The sequence below is a fragment of the Loxodonta africana genome, chromosome X (assembly GCF_030014295.1).
Source record: "Loxodonta africana isolate mLoxAfr1 chromosome X, mLoxAfr1.hap2, whole genome shotgun sequence".
NCBI lineage: Eukaryota > Metazoa > Chordata > Mammalia > Proboscidea > Elephantidae > Loxodonta > Loxodonta africana.
In genome coordinates, this window is record NC_087369.1 from 118,458,962 (window position 1) to 118,467,020 (window position 8,059).

Consider the following 8,059-nt stretch of genomic DNA (forward strand, 5'->3'; position numbering starts at 1 on the left):
ATTTATTTTATTACTCATTCCAATATTTCTGGTCCATGAACAGAACACCCAGATATGGTCAACAATAAATACATTGAGTGATCTTTGATAGATTGCCAATTGTCAGTTACATAAAAATCATAGCTTTGTATGTCTTCTTTTTTTTACTTTTGTTGTTATGGAGTTATATCTTTCAATGTAGGTGGATAGAATACATTTCATTTACTAGTTTGTTAGCTTGATGAATACCTTTAAAATATTTAGGCAAATGTATGTGGCCTCTAATTGTACTCTTACTTTGGGCCCCACAAATACTTGGGTCAAGCTTATCTTTTTAAAAGAATGTTCTTCAAATTTCAGAAATATTCCTCCAAGATGGTGTATACACACACACACACACACACACACACAGATATGTGTGCATCCATGTGTACTATATCAGGTTTAGTTTTAAAATGACTTCTACACATTCTCCTTTTTTTTTTTAGAAGTCAACAAATGTTCACCCAGCCACTTTCACTCATTTATTCATTCATTTAGAAATTGGCAGATTTGAGTATATCAAAATATTTGTAGTTATTAAAATGGGTAGGGAAAGCCTGAAGAAGCTGGGAATTTAAATTAGAGATGTCTTGAATAGATTGTGAGATACAATTCCTGAGAAAGAAGTACCTGGGACCAGGGGTCCCCCAAATTAAAGGCAATAGGCATTTTGTTGTTGTTATTATGTGCCATTAAGTTGATTATGATTCATATTGACAGAACATGACAGAGTAGAATAACCCCGTAGGATTTCCTAGGCTATAATCTTTACAAGAACAGATTGTCAGGTCTTTTCTCCCTCAGAGAGGCTGGTGGTTTCCAACTGCTGACTGCTTAACTGTTATGCTACCAGAGCTCCATAGCAAACATTTAAGGGGTTAAGCTATACACATGACTATACCTTGATTGACTCAAATGAGAGGAATCTTATATGTTAGTACTCAGGAAAGACTTCTGAGAAGCTGTAGTTGGTTAAATGTTAACAAAGTATGCTTGGGCAGACAAGACAGCTGGATAAACACTTAAGTGAAAATGCTTCTCAGAAAATATATATATATATATATACATGTTTTCTGATTTAGACAAGGAGACATAGTTCATATCACTTTTATCCATCATTTACTATACAACAAATGTATGAGGTGACCAGTAAGATGAGGTATGGAATCACCACATTCGAAGACTTCGAAAGATGTAATTTCAGACAAGCAAGGTTATACAGTTGTACTATAAATATTAGAGACATGTTTTCATTGGAAACAAACTACTTAATAGATTTTCTATTTTTAATCAATTTCACAGTTCTATTTTCTTAAAATGTGTGTCACTATGCAGATATGATCAGCATATGTCTACTTTCTATACTTTCCTTTTTCAAAAATAGACTCCGAACATAAGAAACTCAGTTCAGTAGCTATATCGTTGCACACAAATTTAAACCAATAGTTGCTGCATTTATATATGTATAATTTTATTTAAATTATGAATATCTTACTATCGATATGGAAACCCTGGTGGCGTAGTGGATAAATGCTATGGCTGCTAACCAAAAAGTCAGCAGCTTGAATCCACCAAACACTCCTTGGAAACCCTGTGGGGCAATTCTACTCTGTCCTATAGGGTCACTATGAGTTGGAATCAACTTGACAGAAATGGATATGGCGTGGTATTATAGGTATGAATTTTAAGTCATCTCTCCATCTCTTAGTCATTTGAATGTAGAAGGTTCCACTTACTCCAGAAAGTGTGTATAAAAGATGTGCAACTAGAAGAAGTCAAAATAATTTCCTAGGTAACCAATATTCAACACAGGTTAGAGGCAATGTTTTACCCTTACAGCAAAAGGTGAGGCGTCTGCTCCAGAGGGTGTCCAAGGAGTGACTGGTGAATTTGAACTGCTGATCTTTTGGTTATCAGCTGTAGCTCTTAATCACTACACCACCAGGGCTCCGTTTGCTATATGGCAATATACAATTTCTAACAATATTTTTCCATGCAAAAAATAAAGATATTTGGAAAATTTGCCCTTTAAATATGGGTGCCTGTCAAAATAAAGTGATTGCAAAGAATGGTGGGAAATTCATCCTAAAGGGTGTAACTCTGAACATTGAAATGTTAATACTATTAAACATTTCCCAGGATATAATCCAATCAATAAAATGTAATTATTAAGGTTAGAGAGCCTACTTTAATAAGAGGACCATGATCACCCTCATAACTCCAATTTCTAAAGGTAAACAAGAGCTGAAAAAATGAAATGTGAGGAGACCAAGAATGGGTGAGAGAGAGTACAACTTGACTGAGATCTGCTAACTTTATGGGAGATAAAATGGACAGGAATATCAATGACCTTAATTTATTTTTGTCATCATTTTGCAATATATTTCCTTTTAATAAGATTTGTTCTCCTGAATCTATAACAGACACTTTTACTGTCATTGTTGCAAAATATTGCCATCAAAATTTAACGACAAGGAAACGACCCAAGATGGTGGCTTAGTCACATGCACCATGATGTCCCCCTACAACAAAGAACCAAGAAACCCAGTGAAACAGATACAGATGATAATCTGGGAACCTAGAACAGCAAACAGAAGGATGAAGAATTTGATTGAACACTGAAGGGAAGGAGAAACTGAATGAAAAGAGTCAACGAGGAGACTTACAGACTGTAGACACCCTCCCAGCCATCACAGAGCAGCATGACGATAATGAGACAAAGTGAGCAGCATTCCTGGGTGAGAAGCACAGGAAAGCAACTTCACAGAATCCCCAAAATGAGACGGAGATACTGTGTAGACAAACCCAGAGCAAAGCAAAGTGAGCAGAACATAAACTGGATCTAAGGAGGGAAACTGCAGAAAGACTTGAGAGAGCCACAGGGATCCAGGCAACTATGGAACAGGGAGGAAGCCAAAAAATAGGGACAGAACTACTCACCAGCAACAGTCCCTGATCACTTAGGTGGGTGTTGCTTGTGGAGTAGAAGATCCTTGGAGTAGAGGCTAGAGATTCCCTACCCAGCCAGTGTCTGAACAGTCCCCTTTCCTCGCATTTGGTAGGAGCTGAGTCCTCTTCGCCAGCTGCATTCTGTAAGGAGTGCCGCAGCACTCATGCAGAGACTGGGGGAATATGCTTCCCCTTTCATCCCCCTTGCCCACCCAGTGACCAGTGGTGTGCTCCTATCACCCCCCCAACTTGGCAATCTATGGCACGCACTCCCATGCTGTTGGACCAGTGACCGGATGCCTACACCTGCCCTGCCCACTCTAAGCATCCCTACTCACCCAGCAATTGGCATGTGCTCCTGCTGCCAGAAAGTCAACTGGAAATGTGAGACCCACCATCCACCACCACTGCAGCCCCGCCTGCCCAGCAACTGGTGGTGTGAGCTCCTGTTCCACCCACCAGCGACAGGTGACATGTGCACCCTCTCTCTGACCACCTGGCAACCCACGATGTGCACACACAGTGCCCAAACCAGTGACCAGTGAGAACACTCACTGTACTGATGCCTGGTGACCAGCCGGGTAGACACATCACCTCATTAACAGTGCCAAAGTCTGACAGGCACCATCTGCAACACTGCCAAGTGACGAGCAGGAAATCCCATTGCCCTAATCCAACAACCACCTGCCTGAAACATCACACATTTCACACCCAAACAGTTCCTGCAGGCCATCTGTACTTGCACTGAAACCCCTTGGTACCCCACCACCCACTGAGATGCCAATTTGTGCATGCACAGCAGGCCTACCCCATCCATTTGGGAATCAATCCCTCATAGCAGATATGGAGACATTGCCCCAACCTCCAGAGAATGCATTAACTTCTAGCACCAAATCAGAAGGACCCCATGGTCCCACAATGACTGTGGAGCAAAGCTGACCACACAACACCTGTCATCAATATCAGAAAAAGAACTTGCTCTCCCATGTCCACTCAATCCATTAAGGGAAGACATATGAGCTAGCCATGGAGGACTCACATGTGGGTGTGACCCATCATACCCACTAGTAAGAGGAAATCATGTCCAGCTAACAGACATCACATGTGACATAGACCAGAACCACAAAACAATTAAAATAATACAAAGGAAGAAAGGCATTCTAAAGAGAAATAGAAGAAACAAATCAGCACAAAACAAACATATATATAACCAATAAAGAAATATAAATAAATAAACACCTTAATGCCTTGAAGAAGCAGAAAATAACAAATCATGAAGAAACAAGATAAAAATGTTCAAACAAGTGAGCAAAATAAAGGAGCAGAGAACCTTTCTGAGGAAGAAGTGGTAATAGAACTACCTGCTAAGAAATTCAAAAGACTTATATATAGGATCCTCAAAGAGATCAAGGAAAACAGACAAAACCCTAGAACTCCAGAAAACAATACAAGAACAAAATGACAAAATAAATAGGCAATTAGAAATTATACAAAACAACTAAAAATTCAGAAGAATAACAATAAAATATCAGAAATAGAGAATTCAATGGAAGGACAAAACAATCCAAGCCAAACCCACTGCCATTGAGTCGATTGCAACTCATAGTGACCCTATAGGTCAGGGTAGAACTGCCGTATAGGGTTTCCAAGAACAGCTAGCTGGTGGATTTGAACTGCCAAACTTTTGGTTAGCAGTGAAGCTCTTAACCACTGCAACACCAGGGGTTCAAATGAAAGGACACAGAAGCAGAATTGAATCAATGGAAGAATCAGTGAAATAGATGACAAATAACTTGATATTACTTTGTTTGAGGAACAATCAGAAAAAAGAATGAAGGAAAATGAAGAAATCCTAAGTCTTATAGGCGACCCTATCAGGAGGAATAATTTATGCATAATAGGAGGAGAAAAAAAAAGTACAGAGAGAATTCTTTAAGATTTATTGACAGAAAATTTCCCTAATATCATGAAAGACAAGAAGGTTTCCATCCGAGAAGCTTAATGAACCCCAATGATGGACCCCAAAATAAAGTCACCACGACATATCATAATCAAACTATCCAAAACCAAAGACAAAGAAGGAATTCTGAGAACAGCTTGTGAAAAACAAGAGGCACCAAAAAGACTCAGCCCTGATTTCTCGGCAGAAACTATACAGGCAAGAAGGCAATGGAGTGACATATAGAAAACACTGAAAGAAAATAATTGCCAGCCAAGAATCATATATAAAAAAAAAAAAAACATGTATCCATCAAAATTTTCTTTCAAATATGATGGTGAAACCAGGACATACCCAGATAAACAGAAATTAAGGGAATTTGTAAAAACCAGACCAACTTTACAAGAAATATTAAAGATAGTCCTTAGGACAAAGAACCAACATCAGACAGCAACCTGAGATTAAGACACATGACAGAATCACCAAGATACCAATCCCAATATAGAATTGCCAGAAGTAAAATTAAGCTGCTAAATTGGAAACAGGAACCAGAGATGTCAATTCATAAATGAAAACGACTTCAAAATAAAAAGGGGAATAAATGGTGTAGTTATAAAATTTCCATATGAAGATGAAGTCAAGGTGATATCAAGATATAACAGACTGTTTTAAACTTAGGAAGATAATAGTAAATTTCAGAGAAACCACAAAGAAAATTAATAAATATACTCATCAAAATAAAGAAGAAAATTAAAAAAAAAGACTCAGTAAACACAAAATCAACAACAGCAAAGGACAAGAAAAGAAAATCCATAAACAAAAAGAACTCAGCACAGAAAATTAATGAAAACAAAGAAACCATAATGCTACAAAAAAAAGCATAACAAAATGACAAAAATAAATTCATACCTATCGATAATCACACTGATTATAAATGGTTTAAATGCACCAGTCATGAGACAGAGAGTGGAAGATTGGATAAAAAAAAAAAAAAAGACCCATCAATATGTTGCCTAGGAAATACACACTGTAGACACAAAGAAATAAATAGGTTAAAAATCAAAGGATGGAAAAAATATATCAAGCAAACAGAATCAAAAGAGAGCAAGAGTGGCAATAATAATCTCTGATAAAATAGACTTTAAGTCAAATCCATTATAAGAGACAAAGAAAGGCATTATATAATGATCAAAGGGTCAATCTACCAAGATGACATAACCATATAAATATTTATGCACCCAATTACAGAGCTCCAAAATACATAAAACAAACTCTAACAGAATTGAAAAGAGAACTAGACAGTTCTACAATAATAGTAGGAGAATTTAACACACCTCTTTTGATGATGGGAAGAACAGGTAGAAACTCAACAAAGATATAGAAGATCTAAATAACAGAATGAACCAACTGGACCTCATAGACATATACAGAACACACCATCCAGCAGCAGCACAGTACACATTCTTCTTTAACACACATGGATCCTTCTCCAGAATAGACCATATTTTAAGCCACAAAACAAGTCTCGATAAATTCAAAAACATTGAAATAATACAAAACATCTCTGATTATAATGCTATAAAATTAGAAATCAGTGGCTGTAGAATAGAGATAGGAGCATTTGTGTGCATATGGGCTACTTTGATGGTGGTAGCTGCTAAAGGTGGAGCATTTCCCAGGTTGATGGCTCCTACACATTCTTTGCATTTCTCCAGACCTCCTGTTTAGTCAGTTACAAAAGATTAAAATCTGCAGATGACTGCAACCAAGTGATGGCTTTTTCTTTAGAATTTTAATATGGAGGCTATGGGAACAGATGAAGTTGACAAGCTAAAAACTAAATTTATATCTGCTTGGACAATGTGAAGTATATTTGGGTGTTGAAAACAAAGACCTATTTTGGTAGAAATTCCCACGTATCATTGCTTGGAAATGTTATCATTTAAAATATGAAGATGAAAATAAAATGTTACCTGCAAGACCAGGATGTGCAATAGAAGATTGTGTAATTTCAGAAAACGTACAAAAATTTTGTAAAGGTTTTACTTCTAGAATATGACTAACCTACAGGGAATAATTTCCTCAGATAGAAGGCTCAGCCTTGACAACAGATTGTGGTTGGAGTTGTACACTGAGAACTGGCCAGATACTATTGACTCAAGGACTCATATTACAATTTCTTGGTAGAGTTTACAATTCTGATGTAATTTTAAACAGTGCGCTTCCATGGCCTCTGATAGTCCAGACGACAAAGCTGTTATTCTAGTTTCTGTTAGTCTTGGTGGAGAAAGAGCCGATATCAACTACTTAGAGTTTGTAAACAGAATTTTAATGATTGAATATTGTGTAGTTATTATTGGTGGTGAACCTAAGCTGTCATACTACTTTGCTGAATTTCAAGATGAAAGTTTGATTTACATGGACTACCAATATTTTGTAGATGTCAGCATAAAGGATTTCCTTCTTGAGACATTCCACTGCCCTTCTCCCAAAAAGATGTCATTTGGAAAAATGGATCCTAGCTATACAATAGGATTTTACTGTCGAAATGTACAGGTCTTCGAACAAGCTTATGAAGAAATCACTAAGATGCTAAAAGTTTCTTCTAAGTAGAAATATCCACTTTTTTTTTTTTTTTTGGTAAATGATCGTTCCAAAGACTGTGATTTTACATCTACTATAACCAATGAAGAAGCCCTTTTTTCAGAGGATGAAAAGATTAAAAAGGTTTAGCACAGAAGAGTTTCTCTTGCTTTAATGATTAGCACATTGGTGCTTGATGAGAACTCCTTTGCAAGGGGGAAAATGAAGAGAAACAAGTATATTTGAAACTGGTTTATTTTCACAAATATCTTAATTTTACATGTCCTTTTAAAAAAAGAACATTTGCTGGGGCAGGGACTGGAAAACAGGAGGGAACAGGAAAGCTGGTAACAGGGAACCCAGGGTTGAGAAGGAAGAGTGTTGACATGTCGTGGCATTGTTAACCAATGTCATAGAACAACGCGTGTACTAACTGCTTGATGAGAAACTAGTTTGTTTTGTAAACCTTCATCTAAAGTACAATAAATAAATGAATAAAAAGCAAAAAGTAAAAAAAGAACATTTGAAATTATACAAGTTTTAAAGATGTTTTTCTGCAAGATAAGT

General features: G+C 37.0%; 1 pseudogene; it reads left to right on the plus strand.

Moving 5' to 3' along the window:
- The first annotated feature begins 6,992 nt into the window (after nucleotides 1-6,992).
- On the plus strand, nucleotides 6,993-7,667 carry LOC100658341 (cysteine protease ATG4C-like; annotated as a pseudogene).
- Nucleotides 7,668-8,059: the final 392 nt, after the last annotated feature.